Consider the following 21,591-nt stretch of genomic DNA (forward strand, 5'->3'; position numbering starts at 1 on the left):
CTACTCATTTCTCTGTTAATTTTGTTAATTTTTCCTTCTGTGCTAAACTTGTTTATCAGCTCTTAACAGTTTGCTAGTAGAGTCTTTAGGTTCCCTTGTATAGAATCTTTTGTAAATAATGATAATTTGACCTCTTGTTTTCCAAGTTTTAGATTTTTGTTTCTTGACTTATTGCTAAGACTTCTACTATTATATTAAGTGAAAGTGGGCACCCTTGTCTTGTTCCTGATTTTTCCCCAGTTAGTATACTGTTGGCTCTAGGTTTGTCATAAATAGTCTGTATTGTATTGAGATGTTTTCCTTCTATTTCCAGGGGTGTTTTTTTTAGTGCTTTTTATCCTGAAGGGATGTTGGATTTTATCAAGTGCCTTTTCTGCATCTTAGAGATGTTTGTGTGATTTTTGTTCTTAAGTCCACTTATATGGTGTATTAGATTTACCAATTTGCATATGTTGAACTATCCCTGCATCTCTGGGATAAAACCTAACTGCTTGGGTTTAGTGATCTTTGTGATGTATTTTTGTATTCTGTCAGTATTTTTTGAGAATTCTTTTGTTTGTTTTTTTATTTTAATTTTGTGTTTTGTGTTTTGTTTTTTTCCAGGTAGGGTTTCACTCTAGTCTAGGCTGACCTGGGAATTCACTACGTAGTTCAAGGTGGCCTCGAACTTAACTATAATCCTCCTACTTCTCTGCCTCTCAAGTGCTGGGATCAAAGGCATGCACCATCACACCTAGCTGAGAATTCTTATATGTATGTTCATAACGGAGATTGGTCTCTAATTTCTTTTTCTGTTGTGTTTTTGTCTAGTTTTGGCATTAGGGTAATGCTGGCTTCATGAAAGTTTTGTAGTTTTCCTTTATTTTTCTATTTTATTGAAAAGTTTGAGAAGCATTGGTGTTAGCTAATTCCTTGAAGGTCTAGTAGAATTCACCAGTGAATCCATCTGGACCTGGACTGTTTTCAGTTGAGAGAGATTTTTTATAACTGCTGTGATTTCAGTGTATGTTGTAAGTTTGTTTAAATATCTCATCTTGCTTTAATTTTTGTAGAAAAGCATGTATTTCTTTCAGATTTTATTTGTTGAGAGAGGCAGATAGAGTATGGGTGTGCCAGGGCCTCTAGCCATTGCGAACAAATGCACCATCTTGTGTATCTGGCTTACATAAGGCCTGGAGAATTGAACCTAGGTTCGTTGGTTTTGCAGGCAGATGCCTTAACCACTAAGCAATCTCTCCAGCCCTTTCTTTCAGATTTTCAAACTTAGTTGAGTATATGTGCATAAGGTATAAGGTATGCCCTTATGATTTTCTGCATTTCATTGGTGTCTGTCATAATAGTGCTTTTTTTCATCTCTAATTTTATTTGTGTCTCTTTCTTTTGGTCATTTTTGCTAAGGGTTTATCAATCTTCCTTATTGTTTCAAAGAACCAAGTCTTTGTTCCATTGATTCTTGTTTTTTTGTTTCTATTTTGTTCCTGTTTCCACTCTGATCTTTTTTAAAAAGTTTTTATTTATTTGGAAGCAGAGAGATATAAGATAGAATGTGTGTGCTAGGGCCTCCAGCTGCTACAAAATAACTCCAGATGCATGCAGTAATTTGTGCATCTAGCTCTACATGGGTTTTGGGGAATTGAACTAAGGTCTTTAGGCTTTGCAGGCAAGCGCCTTAACCACTGAGCCATCTGTCCAGCCCAGTTCTTTATTGTTTGTTTTTGGAGGTAGGGTCTCACTCTAGTCCAGGTTGACCCTGAATTCACTATTAGTCTCAGGCTGCCTTCAAACTCAACAGAGATCCTCTGACCTCTGGTTCCACCCTGATCATTATTATTTCTTTCCATTGTCTGATTATTGCTTTGCCTTGTTTTTTGTTTTTTTTCCCCAAGACTCTTGGGTGTATCATTAACTTTGTTTACTTGTATCCCCTCTTAGGACTACCTTCATTATATATATTTATATCTATACCCATACTTTTTGACATGTTGTGTTTTCAATATCATTTGATTCTATTAATTTTTCAATTTCCTTTTTTATTTCTTCAATGACCCATTCATCATTCAGTAGTATACTGTTATGAATTTGTGTATGTTCTATACTTTTCTTTCTGGTTATTTGTAGCTTAATCTCATGAACAGATAGAGTACAAGCTTGTTAGATTTGCTTTGTGTCCTAATTTATGGTCTGTTTCAGAGAATATTTCCGTGTGCTACTGAAAAGAATGTGTATTTTTCAGTGTTTGTATGGAATGTTCTGTAGCTATCTGTCAGGTACATTTGTTTTGTGGTGTCATCTTATCTAGATGCTTCTCTGCTTAATGACCTGTCAGTTGGTAAAAGCAGGGTATCAAAGTATCAAACACTAAATTGTGCTTGGTGTTATTTGTGACCTTACATCTAGTAGTGTTTGTTTATTGGAATTGGGATCACCCATGTTTGGTACATATGTATAGAATTGTAATGTCCTCCTGTTGGATTTTTCCTTTAATCCATATAAAGTGGTCTTTATTTTTCCTAACTAATGTTGGTTGGAAGTCTATCCTGTTTATTTCCTAGATCCATTTACTTGAAATGCCATTTTTCATCTTCTCACCTGAGGTCTTGGAGGCCACAAATAGATGGATCCTATCTTTTGACCTAGTTTGTAAGCCTGTGTTTTTTGGTTGGGACATTGATACTGCGTTACTATTGAAATTTTTTTTTTTTTCCTGTTATTCTCCTCCATTGACCATTACTTGAATATAGTTAATTTTTTCCTGTTTTCTCATGTATTTTCTTGTCAGTCTGAGGTATTTCTTCCAAGTATTTTCTGTAGAGCTGTTTTTATCACAGGATGTTCTGATTTCTCCCTCAGTTATGACGAATAAGGTTGTTGGATAAAGTAATCTTGGCTGAAAGCTGTTACCTTTCAGAACTTGGAATGCATCACTTCAAGCTCTTCTGGCTTGTAAAGTTTGTGTTGAGTAATCTGCTGTTCTGATGGGCTTCCCTTTATAGGTGACTTGATGCTTCTCTAACTGGTTTCAGTATATTTTATTTGTTCTTTGTGTCCAGTACTTTTAGTATAGTATGGTGGGGGAAGGTTCTTTTCTGGTCTTGTCTGGGGTTCTAAGTGTTTCTTGTATTTATGTTGGCATTTCTTTCCCTATTAGGGGGAAATTTTCTTCTATGACTTTATTGAAAAATTTACTATGCCTTTAGAGTGAAATTGTCTTTCTAGACCTGAATTCTTTTTGTTCCTATAAATTCTTAAGTATAATCTCTTCATAGCGTCTTGAATGTCTTGAAATTCCCCCTCTTGCTTTCCTATTTAGTTCTTTTTTCTCTTTGTTGGAATGTTCTAGATCTGCCACCTTCTCTTCAAACTCACATATTCTGCCCTTTCCTTGATCCATTCTATCGGTGAGGCTTCGTACAGGGTTGTTTCTTTTTTATTTAAATCACTGTGTTTATCAGTTCTAGTATTTATTTTTATTTTATTTACTTGAGAGGGAGAGGGGGGAAAAGTACGTGCACATGTGCGCCAGGGCCTTCAGCCACTGTAAATGAAATCCAGATGTATGCATCACCTTGTGCATCTGGCTTACCTGGGTCCTGGGTAATTGAACCTGGGTCCTTTTGCTTCACAGACAAATGCCTTAACTGCTAAGCCATCTCTCCAGCCCTGTTTCTTTCTTTCTTTTTTTTTTTTTTGTATGTTTGTTTTGTTTTGTTTTGTGTTTTAAACTTAAGAGGGAATAAAGGTAGGAAGGGAGAGAGGGCAGAGTGGAGAAATGAATATGGGCATGCCAGGGCCTCTGGCCACTGAAAACAAACTTCAGATGTATCTGTTACCTTGTGCATCTGGCTTATGTGCCTAGTGGGGAATTGAACCCAGATGCTTAGGCTTTGCAGGCCAAGCACCTTAGCCACTAAGTCATCTCTTCAGCCCCATTTCTAGTATTTTTGATTGGTATTTCTATTTTCTTACTCATATTGACCTTATTTCATTAAGTGGGTTTCCTGTTTTCCCCTTTGAGTTTTGTTTTCTTCTTGGATTTCTTCCCTTTCTCCCTTTCTCCCTTTCTCTCTTTCTCTCTTTCTGTCTTGAGTTTTGTTTTCTTCTTGGATTTCTTCCCTTTCTCCCTTTCTCTCTTTCTCTCTTTCTGTCTTGCTGTCTTCCCTTCCCCTTCCCCTTCCCCTTTCTCTTCCTCTTTCCCCTTCCCTGGCAAGCCCATGGACTGGCCTTATTAAACAAGAGAATTGGTGTGCCATGTCCTCCAGCCACTGCAATGGAACTCCAGACGTATGTGTCCTCTTGTGCAAATGTGCAACATTTCATGCTTGTGTCACTGGGTGTGTAGCTTATGTGGGACCTGGAGAGTTGAACCTTAGGCTTCGCAGGCAAGAACCTTAATCACTGAGCATCTCTCCAGCCCTCTTCTTAGATTCTGTGAACAAACTTATAATCATTCTTTAGAATTTACTGTTGGGTATTTCATCTAAATCTGTCACACTGAACTACTTTTGTGATGGGTTTGTAATTTTTGGAGGAATTAATAATTGTCTTTTTATTTTTTTTTTATTTATTTACTTGAGAGCGACAGACACAGAGAGAAAGACAGATAGAGGGAAAGAGAGAATGGGTGTGCCAGGGCCTCCAGCCTCTGCAAACGAACTCCAGATGCGTGAGCCCCCTTGTGCATCTGGCTAACGTGGGACCTGGGGAACCGAGCCTTGAACCGGGGTCCTTAGGCTTCACAGGCAAGTGCTTAACTGCTAAGCCATCTCTCCAGCCCAATATTGTCTTTTAAAAATGTTTCTTGAATTATAATGTAGGTATTCTTTGCTTTTTCATTCCTTGTTCATTTTGGTGCCTTTCTAGTCATTTGGTGTAATCTTAGACATGTAAATCAGAATTTCTATCTTCAGGGTAGGAGCTCAAACTCCCAGAGTAATGGCAGGAATGACCAAGCTGTTGGATGGATATGCTGGCTATATAAATATTCTAGTTTAGTAGACAGGTCCATGATGGTGGGTTAAATATTGAAACCAGACACAGTTTTATGGGAAGAAGGGATTTATTTCAAGCTTATAGATTCAGGGGAAGTTCCATCAATGGCAGAAGAAGCTGGCTTCCACTCATACATCCAAGCAGAGGGACATTACCACCAGTCAGCAAATACCAAAAAGCAACAAGCACATGCTTTTGTCTTTGTTTTTAGAGGTAGGGTCTCACTCTAGCCTAGGTTGACCTGGAATTCACTATGTAGTCTCAGGGTGTCCTTACAGCAGTCCTCCTACCTTTGCCTCCCGAATGCTGGGATTAAAGGCGTACACTACTACACCCAGTTGAGCTTGGTCTTTTTAACTTCAGTTAAGTTTGTAGTCTATTAAGCTTACTTATCAGAATCTATTAACCTTTGAACAATGGGTTATAAAAGAAAGCTTATAAGTCAAAATTATAATTAAATAATAAAAGCTAAGTAAACCTTTTGTGGATTTTTTTCTTTTTAGATAAAATAATGTCAATAATTAAGCCATTTCTCCAGCACCCCTCCCCCCAGTTTTTTGAGTCAGGGTCTCATTCTAGTCTATTCTAACCTGAAATTCACTGTGCAATCCAATTGGCCTCAGTCTCATAGCAATTCTACCATAGTCCCTTGAGTGCTGGGATTAAAGGTGTGAGATACTATACTTGATGGGGTTTTTTAATACATACAGATTCATATATTCATTACTACAGTCATGATACAGAGCAGTTTTAGCAAGGGTAGCACTTGTATTGCTTTTATTGCCATACCTCCTTCCTTCCATATTACCTCCTGTTCATCCAAGATACAAATCTGTACTACATTTCCATAATTTTATCATTTCAAGAATGAACTTGGGCTAGGGAGATGGCTTAGTGGTTAAGGCGCTTACCTGTGAAGCCTAAGGAGTCATGTTCAATTCTCCAGGTTCCACGTTAGCCACATGCACAGTAATGCAGGTATGCAATGTCACACATGTGTCTGGAGTTCGTTTGCAGTGCCTGGAACCCCTGGTGCACCCATTTTCTCCCTCTCTGTCATTAAAAAAATGGCCAGTCTGTTGGGCTTGCCTCAGAACAAAAAAAAAAAAAAAAATTAATCTTCACAGTGTGTAACCATTTATGATGGTCTCTCTCCACATAATTTTCCAGAGAATCTTACAGGTTATTGTAAGCAGTTCATTTCTATATCTTTTTTTTTTTTTTCCTCCTCTCTTAGGCAGGGTCTCACTCTAGCCCAGCCCAGGCTGACCTGGAATTCATTCTGTAGCCTGGGGTGGCCTCAAACTCAGTATTCTCCTACCTCAGCTTTCCAAGTGCTAGGATTAAAAACATGAGTCATCATGCCTGGCAATTTATTCCCTCCTATTGTTGAGTAGTATCTTTATCCCCTGACTTGGATCTCCCACACCTACCCCTTCCCTCTCATCCCTGTGCTGGGAACCAAACCCAGGGCCTTCTGATTGCTTGGCAAGTGCTTTGTCACTGAGATGAGTCTTGTGCCTGCTTGGCAAGTGCTCTGTGACTGAGACAAATCCCTGAATCTGGCTATAGTTTCTTAAGTATTTAAGAACATCTGGATTGTTTTCTTATTTTGGATATCACTAAGAAAGTTTCTGTGAACATTTCTATATGGGTATAAAATTTTCATTTTCTGGCAAGTATATACAGAAATAAAATTGGTAAATTGTGCGTTAAGTTTTAGTTTATTTTTATTATTATTTTTAATTTTTTTGGTTTATTTTTATTTATTTATTTATTTATTTGAGAATGACAGAGTGCGAGAAAGAGGCAGAGAGAGAGAGAGAGAGAGAATGGGTGCACCAGGGCCTCCAGATGCGTATGCCCCCTTGTGCATCTAGCTAATGTGGGTCCTGGGGAATCGAGCCTCGAACCGGGGTCCTTAAGCGTCACAGGCAAGCGCTCAACCGCTAAGCCATCTCTCCAGCTCAAGTTTTAGTTTATTTTATGAATTATTCAGTTTAGGGAGAAATCATTATCTGTGGAATTTGTTTAGGGGAAATTGGTATCTAGGAAAAGGTTGGAACAGTTCCACATACATGTAGGAGAGTGAACATAGAAGCCACTTCAAATAACCGCCCAGAGAGGATTAAGAAATAGTGAAGGGCTCAGAGATAAATGTTACATACAATCACACATGTGAGAAAGTAAACATAAAAGCCATTTCAAATAGCAGACCAGAGAGAATTAAGAAATAGTGAAGGACTTAGAGATCAAAGATAAATTTTACATATAATCAAAGTGAGAGTATACCTCCAAAGCATGACACAGGTAGAAAGCAAGAAGAAAATACCCAAGCCAGGCTGGGGTGGAGGGACAGACTCAGTCCAGGTCATGGGACAAAAGGAAGAGAAGAAAGAGCCTGTGAGAAAGCATGTATCCAGGCAGAGATCCCAGAGCAGAAAGAGGCTTGCCTATGTGGGTTACCTCTTTTATATGGATCAGATATCCAGTCAGCTCAGGTGTGTAAGCAGAGACCTGACTGATTCAGACTCAAAGGGCTGACCCATCTGATAAAGGAACAGTACAAGACCTGATTGGTTAGTGGACTCAGGGCCGACCCAGAGAGGACAAGCTGGAGAAGAGATGCCATTCTGTCCATTTTGGCAAAACTGAGCCTGGGTGTGGTGGCACACCTTTTATCACAGCACCTGGGAGGTAGAGGTAGGAGGATTACCATGAGTTTGAGGCCACCCTGAAGCTACATAGTGAATTCCAGGTCAGTCTAGGCTGGAGGGGTACCCTACCTCAAAACTCTTATTCCCCTAAAAAAAAAATTAAAAAATCCCTGAAACCTAGTTAGTTAGTTTATTTACTTATTTATTTATTTGTGGTTTTTCAAGTTAGGGTCTCACTCTAGCCCATGCTGACCTGGAACTCAAGGCAATCCTCCTACCTCTGCCTCCCAAGTGCTGGGATTAAAGGCATGCACCACCACACCTGGCTAGTTTATTTTATTTTTGATACAGGGTCTTGCTGTGTTAGCTGAGTAGCTGGCCTGGAACTCTTGATTGTCCTGTCTATAACTCCACCTCCTAAGGGTTAGGATTTATAGGGCTGGGGAGATGGCCCAATGGTTAAAGACACTTACTGGCAAAGCCTGCTGGCCCTTGTTCAGTCCCCCACTACAAATGTAAAAATAGGTGCACAAAGTGGTGCATGCATGTAGAGCTTGTTGTTGGAGGCCCTGGCATGCTTATCCTCTGTCTGTACATAATAAAATCAATAAAAATATTAAACTTTTTTAAAAAAGGATTACAGGTATTATGCTACTGTGGTGGTTTGATTCAGGTATCCCCCATAAACTTAGGTGATCTGAATACCAGGTTCCCAACTGATGGAAATTTTGGTATTAACACCTCCAGGAGGGAGTGTATTGTTGGGGGTGGGCCTATGAGTGTTATAGCCAGCTCACCCTTGCTAGTGTTTGGCACACTCTCCTGTTGCTATGGTCCACCTTATATTAGCCAGGGGTTGATGTCCACCCTCAGCCCATGCCATCGTTTCCCCTGCCATGATGGAGCATCCCCTCAAGCCTGTAAGCCAAAATAAGCCCCTTTTCCCAAAAGCTGCTCTTGGTCAGGTGATTTCTACCAGCAATGCAAACTTGGCTGCAATAGTAATGTTGGTACCAAGAGTGACATTGCTGTTAGACACATACCTGACTGTGGTTTTGGCCTTTTGAAGCTGATTTTCAAGAGGAATGTGGAAGGATTTGATACCTTGGCCTAAGAGATGTCTTGCAGTGCTGTAAGTCCAGCTTGATGGACTATTCTGGTCAGAGTTGAAAGATCTGACTGCAGTAAGACCTATGGACTGTGGGGTTTGCCTTGTGAGGGTGAGAAACAGTTTTGCCTGGATTGGGCTAGAAACAGTTTGTATGAGAAGCTTGCTGTTATGCCCATGTCTTGAGAACTTGTGCAGTGTTGCATTATGTAGAAATGGGCTGGTGTGAGCAGAGGGATATGGCACAGAAAGAAAATCTTTTGGCCGAAACTGCTGCATGTTCAGCTGCAGTTGAGAGATTACAACCATTGAGATGGGGCCAGTTGACCTGCATTGGTACAACAGAAAGAACGCAGCCTTTTGAAGGGGCCAGAGTGCTGAAGGAGTGTCCTGTTCTTCAAAGTCTACTTTATTCCCCTTTGGATTAACAAATTGGCACCCCACCTGGTATTATGGAGTATAAGAAATGCAGGAAAAAGAGGGTCATTGAGTTTGCAGCACTGTCTTGTGTTTTGAAAATGTCCATGGGCAGTGTGAAGCAAGTTTGCTGGATGCCTGCATGGAGACCCAAGGAGCTGTGAGGATGAATTGTGGGTTGCAGTAGAGACCCAGTGGAGATGCCGGGACTATGAGATGGCTGCCAAGGAGAGCTTCTGGCCCCTGATGAAGTTTTCTAGGACTGTGAGTAGCCTAGCTGGAGGGGCAGAATTGGAACTGCAGAGACTTGTTGCTGGTTAGAACTATTGGACTTGGAGTTAGAGTTTGATGTTTACCCTGTTTAAATCTTGTATTGGTTGATTATTTCTTTACTATGCCCAGTGCCATCTTATGCAATATGAGTGTTTATTCTGTGCCATTACTTTTTGTTTTTTTGACAGGGGCTGGTGGTATTGTGGCTTAGTTAAAAGACCTTGGATTATGGGGATGCTAGGATGAAGGCCATGTGCCACTATGCCTGGCACTTCCCACTTTTTTATGGGAGTGCTATGGATCTGAACTCAGCCCCTTAAATCTGCATGCCAAGTACTTCTCACATACCATGCCTTCTCACCAGCCCCTTTCCTTGTTTACTTTAAAATGTACATGCCTAAATTAGATATTAGGAAATCTTATATCATTACTATTTCCAATAGCAAAATACACACACACACACACACACACACACACACACACACACACACACACACATTTCATATGGGTTTAGGCCCAGAAGTCATGTAAAACCATCTCTACATCCAGGCCAGTATTAAAATAATGGTTTTTAAAAAACTTTTTTTTTATTTGCTTTATGTTTATTTATTTATTTGAAAGTGACAGACAGAGAGAGAGAGAGAGAGAATGGGCCCGACAGGGCCTCCAGCCATTGCAAACGAATTCCAGACGCGTGTGCCCCCTTGTGCATCTGGCTAACGTGGGTCCTGGGGAATCGAGCCTTGAACCGGGGTCCTTAGGCTTCAAAGGCAAGCGCTTAACCGCTAAGCCATCTCTCCAGCCCTTAAAAGACTTTTTAAAATGTCTTTTTAAATTTTTTTAATCTATTTGAGAGACAGAGAGGTGCGGAGGGAGAGGTAGAGAGAATGGGTATGCCAGGGCCTCTAGCTACTGCAAAGAAACTCCAGACACATGTGCCACCTTGTGCATCTAGTTTATTTGGATCCTGGGGAATCATATCTGGGTCCTTTGGCTTTGTAGTGCCTTAGCTGCTAAGACATCTCCCCAGCCCTAAAATTAATGTTTTAAATTTGCAGTGTAAGTATACCTAGCAAAGAAGAGTTTAAAATTTTTGTTACCATTACCATTTAAAACAAACATATTTATACAGCTTATTTGAAAATACATATATTTTGTTTTTTTGAGGTAGGGTCTCACTTTGGCCCCAGGCGGACCTGGAATTAATTACGTAGTCTCAGGGTGGCCTCTAACTCACAGCAATCCTCCTACCTCTGCCTCCCGAGTGCTGGGATTAAAGGCATGTGCCACCGTGCCCAGCTATTTTCTGATTTATTAATTTATTTATTTGCAAGCAGAGAGAGATAAAGAGAGGAGTCAAACAGGGAGAGAATGGACACACCAAGGTCTCTCACCACTGCAAATGAATGCCAGATGCATGCACCACTTTGTGTACCTGGCTTTGCCTGGGTAATGGGAATCAAACCCAGGTCTTTAGGCTTTTCAGGCAAATGCCTTAACTGCTAAGCCATCTCTGCAGCCCTGCTTACTTTTTTGCAGGGAGGTTACAAGATCTTTTTCTTCCATTTCTATAATCAATTCTTTTTTTTAATAGAAAAATCCCATTTAATATATAATCTACAATTTCCTTGAAAAGAAGTCTAGATTCCAACAATACAGTAGGAATAATACAAATACAAAACAAAATTAGAAAATAGTTTCTCAGTAAGATTCAAGATTTTAAAGACTTTCAAAAAATTCTATAATAGTTAAGAATCTGACCCAAAACTGCATATAATCAATTCTTGAAAGTGCCAAATCCATACCGTCTTATTAGGAATCAAGCTAAAAGTTCACATTTCAGTTTGATATATTTTAGGCCTGCTGGAAGTGGTAAAGACCGTAAAACCACTTTTCATTTTAGTTTCAAGTTGTCCAAAATCTTTTTTAAAAAATTATTTATTTATTTATTTGAGAGCGACAGACACAGAGAGAAAGACAGATAAAGGCAGAGAGAGAGAGAGAATGGGCACGCCAGGGCTTCCAGCCTCTGCAAACGAATTCCAGACGTGTGCGCCCCCTTGTGCATCTGGCTAACGTGGGACCTGGGGAACCGAGCCTTGAACCGGGGTCCTTAGGCTTCACAGGTGAGTGCTTAACCGCTAAGCCATCTCTCCAGCCCCAAAATCGTTTTTTTTTTGTTTTGTTTTTGGATTATTTATTTATTTGAAGGTGAAACAACGAAAGGGCAAGGGTGGGGAGAGAATGTGTGCACCAGGGTCACTAGCCACTGGGAGTGAACTCCAGATACATGCACCACCTTGTACACCTGGCTTACGGGATACTGCCTGAGCATTGAACCTGGGTCCTTTGGCTTTGCTGGCAAGCAATCTAACTGCTAAGCCATCTCTCCAGCTCTCTAAGTTCTAAATATTTTTCAAAAGAAAAATAAAAAGACACAGAAGCAATGGCTGTTACATGTATATTAATGTAGTTCAAAAGCACATTCGTACATACTCATACACATTTCATTTCCCCAAAAAGCATGCCCAACATAATTTTAGTGTGCAATAATTTTTCTTTCTTCAAAGAAATGTAAAAATGATGGTGACTAGAGGTTTCTTAGCAAATTCTATACAGGAGCAGTTTGGTTTTGCTCCATGCTTTCTTTGAAACTATCCTAAGTTTGTAAGAAGTATCTGAGGTTATAAAAGGCTAGTCAGCTATTATTCTTCCTGGGGCACCATGATAGTAAAGACTCAGGATTTTTCATGGATGCATAAATCACAATAGAGATTTCCTCAGCCCTCTGTCTCAGATGGTTCAATAGAACCCCAAAGACTCAGAAGAGCCACAAACAAAACAAACAAAAACCCCCGCATCTCAAACTGCCTTGTAATATGGCAAACACCTTATAGTTTAGCAGTATTCTTAATTTGCTGAAAGATTTCCATATTTTCAAACCTGTCATAAAAATGGCTTAATAGCTATTCAACTTAACTGAACTAGCTCTGAAGAACCCTGAAAGACAATAACCAAATGTCAGCTACCAACAGTAATTCAAAAGAAGAACTGAAAATAAATGCTCAAAAGAAGGCAAAGTGGAGGTGCACTGACTGGCAAGAAAATTAGCCAGGGCATACTGAAAAGCAAAATCCATATTTTGTTTGTTTATTTTTGGTTTTTCGAGGTAGAGTCTAGCCCTAGTCCAGGCTGACCTGGAAATCACTATGTTGTCTCAAGGTGGTCTCAACCACATGATGAGCCTTTTGCCTCTGCTTCCCGAGTACTGGGAGTTCAAGGCTACCCTGAGACTAATGAATTCCAGGTCAGCATGGGCTAGAGTGAGACTACCACAAAAACCCAAAATACAAAAAAAAAAACTTTGATGTATAATAGACTTTCAAGTTATCACCATAATACCCACAATTTATATATATATATATATATATATATATATATATATATATATATATAATGTTGTATATATAATATGTATAAATATAATATATATAAATATTATATAAATAAATATATATAAATAATATATATGATATATACATACATACATACATACATATATATAATTTGCTATTCCACAATCCTCTCCACTGAATCCTTGCTTTTCAATCAGTATTACTCTTTTTGATGCCATCAGTTTTTTCCCCTCCCATTATACAGGTCTTGACATCAGGCACTATGAGTTCATAAGTATATAGGCCACTTAGTATATGGAACATGATACTTTTTTTTATTGAAAGCTTCCATATTTACAGACAACAAACCATGGTAATTCCCTTCCCTACTTTCCCCTTCACAAATCCACCCTCCATCATAGCCCCTTCCCCTCTCAAGTAGTCTTATTTTGTGGTGGTGGTGGTGGTGGTGTTATTTGAGGTAGGGTCTGACTCTAATCCAGGCTGATCTAGAATTCACTATGTAGTCACAGGGTGGCCTTGAACTCATGCCAATCCTCCTACTTCTGCCTCCGAGCGCTGGGATTAAAGGCATGTGCCACCATGTCCAGCAGTCTCTCTCTTTTTCTTTTTTTTCTTTTTTCTTTTTGTTTGTTTTTCAAGGTAGGGTCTCACTCTGGCTCAGGCTGACCTGGAACTCACTCTAGTCTCAGGGTGGCCTCGAACTCACAGTGATCCTCCTACCTCTGCCTCCCGAGTGCTGGGATTAAAGGTGTGCGCCACCACGCCTGGCTTCAGTCTCTTATTTAGATGTCATCATTTTTCCTCCTATTATTAGGGTCTTGTGTAGGTAGTGCTCGGCATTGAGAGGTCATGGATATATGTAATTTTGTGTCTGGAAGATATGCATCATAGGGAGTCCTACCCTTCCTTTGTCTCTTGAATTCTTTCTGCCATGGACCCTGAGCCTTGGAAGTTGTGATAGATATGTTTCATTGCTGAATAGTCCACTGTCATTTCTTCTCAGCATTATGGTGCCTTTTGAGTCAACTCAGTGGTCACTGCTATCTGAAAAGAGAAGCTTCTCTAACTAAAAGTGAGAATAGCATTAATATACGGATATGAACATTAAGAAAAGTGCTTACAGAGCAGTTTGGTGAGCATAATATATGCATGTAGGCAGACTGCAGCAGGCATTACTCCCCTAGAGCTTATGACATCCTTAGACATAGGTTTTTGAGTAGGTTTTCTGTACCAAGAATGTATTCCCTCCTGTGGAATCTGCCTCTCTTCCCAATTAGAGTGGTTGGTTCCTCTATAATAAGACATGATACCCTTTGGCTCATTTGGCCTGGCCAAATTTAAGGTTTGCAATATTTACTGTTGCTTATCACTAGGTAGGGTCTCTATCCTAGGCTTATCTGGGACTGACTCTGTAGTCCCAGGCTGGCCTCAAACTCACAGCCATCCTCCTTTCTCTGTCTCCCATGTACTGGGATTAAAGACGTGCACCACCACTTCTGGCTGTTTATTTATTTATGAATAACAATGAGAACAAGGCAGACAGACAGTAAATATGGGCATGCCAGGGCCTTCTGCCACTGTAAATGAAATCCAGACACTTTGTGCTTCTGGCATTATGTGAGTACTAGGGAACTGATCCTAGCTCATCAGGGTTTGTAAGCAAGCACCTTTAACTGATGAGCCATCTCTCACACCTAATTAGTATTTTTAAAAGGCTCTTTTATGTATTTTCTTCTTTTTCACAAAAGTGTACAAACTGCATTTGTGCAGGAGATAATAGTGCTTTAATGACCTTAGGCAGTTAGATGTGTTATAAACATGGCAAGAGAGCAAATAAAGAGAATTAAGCTTTTTACATAGACATCTTTAATATTTCCATATTAGGGGACAAATAGTGATAACCTGTCATCAGACTGCAAACATCTTCTCAATTTTAAGTCTCATAACCTTATATACATTCCCATACCTTTTTTATTTTTTAATTTAATTAAATTTATTTATTTTAGTTTTTCGAGGTAGGGTCTCACTCTGGTCCAGGCTGACCTGGAATTAACTGTAATCTCAGGGTGGCCTTGAACTCATGGTGATCCTCCTACCTCTGCTTCCCCAGTACTGGGATTAAAGGTGTGCGCCACCACGCCCAGCCCTTTTTTATTTTATTTATTTTTTTTTTAATTTTTTTTATTTTTTTCAAAGGTAGAGTCTCACTCTAGTCCAGGCTGAGCTGGAATCTTGTAGTCTCAGGGTGCCTTCAAACTTGTCTTGATCCTGTGAGTCCTGGCCACTGTGTTGTGCTATTTATTTATTTATGAGATAGAAAGGCAGGTAGAAGAGAAAGATGCAGATAGTACACCAGGGCCTCTAGTCATTGCAAATGAACTCCAAACACATGCATTTCTTATGCATCTGGCTTTATGTAGGTACTGAGGAATCGCATGTGTCACCTTATACATCTTGTTTTACATGGGTATTGGGCAATTGAATCTGTCCCTTTGGCTTTGTCAGTAAGTGCATTAACTGCTAAGCCATCTCTCCAGCCCAGGGCATGATTTTAAAAACAGATCTCATTATGAAATCATAATAAAATTAATACTTCTGACTGGAGAGATGGCTCACTGGTTAAAGGCACTTGTTTGTAAGGCCTGCTGGTCTGGGTCCAATTCACCAATGCATATGTAAATAAATCCTCATCCACAGGGTGCCACATGCATCTGGAGTTCATTTGTGCTTGCTTCCATACTTACAGACAACAAACCATGGTAATTCCCTTCTCCACTTTCCCCTTCACAAATCCACCCTCCATCATATCCCCTTCCCCTCTCAAGTAGTCTTTTATTTTGTGTTGTTGTTGTTGTTTGAGGTAGAGTCTCACTCTAGCCCAGGCTGCCCTAAAATTCACTATGTAGTCACAGGGTGGCTCTTTGCAAATAAAATTAATACTTCCCTCTGGAGGTCATTTTTCTCTATCTTTCAGTTTGTGTCCATTTTTAAAGGTCTTTGGATCAGTGAGATTATGGTGTATAAGGATACAATCTATAGGAGCCTATGCTGAAGACACATGACTATGTATCAAAAGACAATGTAGGGCTGGAGAGATGGCTTAGCGGTTAAGCGCTTGCCTGTGAAGCCTAAGGACCCCGGTTCGAGGCTCGGTTCCCCAGGTCCCACGTTAACCAGATGCACAAGGGGGCGCACGCGTCTGGAGTTCGTTTGCAGTGGCTGGAGGCCCTGGCGCGCCCATTCTCTCTCTCTCCCTCTATCTGTCTTTCTCTCTGTGTCTGTCGCTCTCAAATAAATAAATTAAAAAAAAATTAAAAAGACAATGTATTGGAACATCTATATCTCTTTTCTTCTCCAGAGAATCCTCTTAAGGGAGCTCCTCACCAACATTTTTCTTCTTCTCTTTGTAAGTGGCTACAAAGAATTGCCTGAGACCTGTTTGGGCTAGTCTTTCTCACCTGTTGCAGTCTAGTTCACATTGCTGATAGAAATCACTCAACCAAGAACAGCTTCTGGGAAACAGAGATTTATTTTGGCTTACAGGCTCGAGGGGAAGCTCCACGATGGCAGGGGAAAACGATGGCATGAGCAGAGGGTGGGCATCACCCCCTGGCCAACATAAGGTGGACCACAGCAACAGGAGGGTGTGCCCGACACTGGCGTGGGGAAACTGGCTATAAAACCCATAACCCCCTCCTCCAACAATACACTGCCTCCAGGAGGTGTTAATTCCCAAATCTCCATCAGCTGGGAACCTAGCATTCAAAACAAGTTTATGGGGGACACCTGAATCAAACCACCACATCACCCAATGTGGTTCCTTGTTTGTTGATAGCCCTCCCATCTATTAGTGACAAGGAGGGTGGGCAGAGCCTATATCGAATAATTGCTCTTACCACTGTGACTCCTAACCCTCTTCTGATGTTGATCTTAGACTGCCTGTACAGGACCCATCATTCTCATTCTTGAAATAATCCTGTGACTGATCCCATTCAGAGTTGGTCAACTCTACACACTGGTGGTTTCTTGCAAATCCCATTTGGAGTTGTAGCTATGGCATGTTTTAGCTACTCACTGAGCCTCCAAAAATGTCCTAACCACCAATTTAATACTGGCTAAAAAATGCTCCTTAGTGGTTAAGGCGCTTGCCTGCAAAGGACCCAGGTTCAATTATGACCCAAACAATCCAGATGCACAAAGTGGGACATGCACCTGGAGTTTATAGCAGCTAGAGGCTCTGGCATGCCCATTTGCTCGCTCGCTCACTCTCTCTTTCCTCTCTCAAATGAATAAATAAAAAATAAGATGTTAAAAATACTCCTTGAGCTTTTTCAGAAAAGTCAAATTTCTAATAATTACATAAGGCAGGAAGGGTCTCAGCACCTTGTGGATTGAACCTCTATTCTCTTAAAACATTCTTTTCACTTTTTTCCCCCAGGTTCATAAACTAGTAGTCTATATTATTGCCCTCAATATAGATAGGAATCAAATACAGTACACTCAGGGTGAGTAGCACTCAGGGGAGATCAGTTGGACTTTCTGGACTAAGAGAGCTGTAACTTACTCTACACAGCACAGAGAAGAAAGGTGTCCATGGGATTCTTCTAACTTCTAGAAGTAGAACAAAGGGCTAACCAGGCCCTGAGACATCAAGGAGATGGCAGTTATCAGGACTCAGTGAAGACTGAGTGAGCATTTAGTTCCTGTCTAAATATACTGATCAATCCAGCCTTACTGGCTTCTCTAAAGAACAATCCCAGGTCGGAACTTTGTTTCCCTCAGTTTTGGACCACCCCTCAAATCTAAGTAGGCTTCTCTTGGCACCTTCCATGGTGGAGCATATTTTTCCAAGGTACACACTTGCTCAGTATTATTACACAGAGAAATACAGTATATTTTGCCTTATGACTTTGTGAGTGAGTGGAAAGGAAAAACAGGAAGGTTTACTTAATCTGGCCTCCCACAGAAATTTACCAAATCTACCTAGTTTCACATGTGCCCAGTTTCCAGTCAGAAGGGTCTTGCAATGAAGAAATGGAGAGTTAGGAAATAGAACAGTCCATACCTCCTATCAGTAACTGAGGCAGGCTGAAAGATGGTGGATAGACAAAGTAAAGTTAAAGCAGGAAAACTCAGAGCATTGGTCTATGCAGTCACCCTCCTTCAATTCCCAGCCAATGCACCAGAAATGATTCTGGAATTTAGGGTGTCTTTGAAAGCAGTGGAGCCATTCTTGCTCTTGGTCTGGTTTTGACTCATGAGTTAGGATGCCAGACAGTCACAGGTAAGCGCTCATCAGTGAAGTACATCCCCAGCCTAAGAGCTTTACTATTGTAGAAGTTGCCTTGTTTTGATATTTTATTCATATATTTTAGAGTATTTACTTTTTTCATGTGTGTTTTCAAAAATGATTCTGTTTTTAAATTTTTTTAATTTATTTAAGAGGGAGAGAACGAGACCGCTAGTGAGAGAGAGAGAATGGGCACACCAGAGCCTCCAGCTGCTACAAACTCACACCAAGCACATGTATCACCTTGTGCATCTGGCTTGTATGGGTCCTGGGGAACCAAACCTGGGTCTTTTGACTTTGCAAGCAGGCACCTTAACCGTTAAGCGCTCTCTCCAGCGCGCCTCCCCCCTTTTCAAAAAACTTATTTTTCTTAAATGATTCTTAATAACATTTTGAAAGAATCAGAATTGGGCCTGGTGGTAAAAGCCTATAATCCAAGCACTTGGAAGGCTAAGGTAAAGGATCTTCACTTTGAGATCAGCTTGGTCTTCACGTTGAGTTCAAGGCCATCCTTGCATGTGTGAGTCCCTAAGTTTAATTCTCTAGTACCACCTCCCTTCAAAATCAGTAATGACAAAATTCACTGAAAATACTCTGGAATGCTAGTCAAGAACAGTCATCATTGCTTATTATATGTAGTTGAAGAAACTCAGAAAATTTCTAGATTTCAGCTTCCTTAACAATAAGAGGATATTAATTCTTAAATGATTTAAAGTTGAGGAAAATGAAACACTCTAGGGCTGAAGAGATGGCTCAGTGTTTCAGGCACTTGCCTCCAAAATCTAATGACCCAAGTTCATTTTCCCAGTACCCATGTAAAGGCAGATATACAAAGTGGCACATGCATCTGGAGTTCATTTGTGATGGCTGGAGGCACTGGTGTGCCCATTCTCTATCTCTCTATTTCTGCTTGTAGATAAATATATTAATTAAATATTTAAAAAATTTACATTTCTATTAACATTATATAATTATGCATCACTTAACAGTTTTGTCTGTATGTTTGTTTATGAGGCATATGTGCCCTAGCATACCAGAGGAGGCCAGAGGACAACTTTGAGGTGTCTTTTCTCCATCTTCTTTTGTCTATTAATACATATATTTTTTTATTTACTTATTGGCAAGAAGAGAGAGAATGAGAATGGGCATGTCAGAGCCTAGCACCTCTGCAAATGAATTCCAGACTCATTTGCCACTCCGTATATCTGGCTTTACTTGGGTACTTGGGAATTGAATCCAGGCCATTGGGCTTTGTAAGCAAGTGCCTTCAGTCACTGATCCATCTGTCCATCCTCTGTTCTCCATCTTCTTTCAGACAGTCTCACTATTGCAAGCAAACTTCCAACATGCAAACATGTCGGACTAGTTGGTCTGCGTATTTCAGTTTTTCATGGCTCTTCTTCCCATTATTATAGGTGCACTGGGATCACAGATGCACATGCTCATTTTACATACAATAGGTTTTGCAAGCAAACCTGTTTAGCTACTGAGTGATCTCCCCAGTAGGCATAATTGCTTTTTGTTGTTGTTGTTTTGTTTTTGGGTTTTCCAGATAGTGTCTCACTCTAGCCCAGGCTGACCTGGAATTCATTATGTAGTCTCATGCTGGCCTTGAACTTACAGTGATCCTCCTATTTTGGCCCCCAGAGTGCTAGGATTAAAAGCATATACCACCACACCTGGCATAATTGCTTTAAAATTATTTTTTCTCTATTCCTGAATTGTTTGTGTATTTCTTTGTTGGTTAAATCTCATCATTAAAATAGAATTATTTTATTGTGGGTAATCTTTTTCCTGCCTTCTTATGGACTTGCAAATGTGTTCTTCATACTCTGTATGACATCCGAGTTGGATTTAAAATCTGTTCATGGGCTGCAGAGATGGCTCAGTGGTCAAAAATGCTTGCAAAGCTTGCCAGTCTAGGTTTAATTCCCCAGTACACATGTAAAGCCAGACACACAAAGGTGTACATGTATGAGTTTGTTCACAGTGACAAGAGGCCCTACTGCATCTGGTATCTCTCTCTCCTTCCCTCCTTCAAGTAAATAAAAGTATTTTAAAATGTGTTCATTCTTTTCTGGGATTTTTTATTTTGGCATCTTTTGCCATTGAATATTGCTAAGAAAACAGATGCTTCCTGTTTGGATTTATAGGGTTTTTTCTTTTTTGGGCTGTAGAATGGCTGCAAATAAAATAAAAATTTTAGTGTCTTATAACAATACTGTTTTTCTTCATATTTTTAGCATATCCTGGTCAAAATTATTATTGACTATTCTTAACACTAGGCTGTGGATTTTTCGCTTTTTCCTTGAAAATCACTGGCCATGCTTTTTAGCAATGTAATTGTAATAAAAAGATAAGCCAAATAATGCAAACATACTTTAGGTTCTGTTTCTGTTCACATTTCATTAACCAAATCAAGACTGATTGCCAAACCCAATACCTTTCTGAGAGGTTAAATATATGCCACCCACTCAAATATGCTGCAAGGCCATATGACTGCATGAATTGTGAATAAACACACTAATAAGTTGCCATTTTGGCTTTCATGCTAGCTCCCAATTTGGTTGTTTCTTAATCCTAGAAGTTTAAGATTTATAAGAAAAATGGTTTATTATCAGTTTCGCCTGTATATGTTTGGTTAGTACCTTGCCTTGCTCACATTTTCACTGAATGTTTCCTTATTTAATAGAGTCAATATTTTCTTATTAATTGAAGAGCTGCTTATCTTTTTTTGTTAAGACAAGATCTCATATAGTTTAGCCTGGCCTTGAAGTGGTATCTATGTAGTCAAGGCTGGCCTTGTATTCCTGATCCTCCTTGCCTCTGATTCTTAAATGTTGGAATTACAGGCACGTCTCATTCTTACACCATTCTTGTCTTTCCCTTCCACATCTCTAAATATGAATTCTTTTACATAGGTTCTTGGTGTCATTTACTTCCAGGTATAAAAATAAAAGTCCTTCTTACCACCCCCCCCAAAAAAAGAAAAACTTGCTCCATGCAGGCTAGGCATCTCTCCAGCCCCCTTGTTAATAATTTTAATGTAAATTTCTTTGGTAATGAAATACAAGAAGACATAAAAATGAGATCTGATTGTACCTGGAGAAGAATTTTCTTTTCTTTTCTTGGGGTCTTGCTTTATGTAGCTTATAGTTCACGCTGGTCTCCAACTGTGATCCTTCTGCCTCAGCTTCCCAAGTGCTGGGATTAAGGTGTGTGCCATCATGCCCTCACTCAGAAAATAATTTTTGGAGATAATATAATTAATGATTATATATTTCAAATCCCAGAAATGTAGAAAGTTGCTACATGCAAAATAAAATCTCGCAAGCATTATTTAAAGTCGTTTAAAGTGGTCTCCTGATAAGTTTAAGTTTTAAAGAAACAGCAGTGCTCACTTCACAGATCTGATTTATTTTGATGCAATAGTATGCT

At 39.8% G+C, this 21,591-nt stretch overlaps 1 protein-coding gene across 3 annotated transcripts in view; it reads left to right on the top strand.

The window, feature by feature from the left end:
* Asxl2 (ASXL transcriptional regulator 2) overlaps positions 1-21,591 on the top strand; it is a 204,698-nt gene that overhangs the window by 79,059 nt on the left and 104,048 nt on the right. The window lies entirely within an intron of this gene.

This window comes from Jaculus jaculus, chromosome 5, assembly GCF_020740685.1.
Source record: "Jaculus jaculus isolate mJacJac1 chromosome 5, mJacJac1.mat.Y.cur, whole genome shotgun sequence".
Taxonomy (NCBI): Eukaryota; Metazoa; Chordata; class Mammalia; order Rodentia; family Dipodidae; genus Jaculus; species Jaculus jaculus.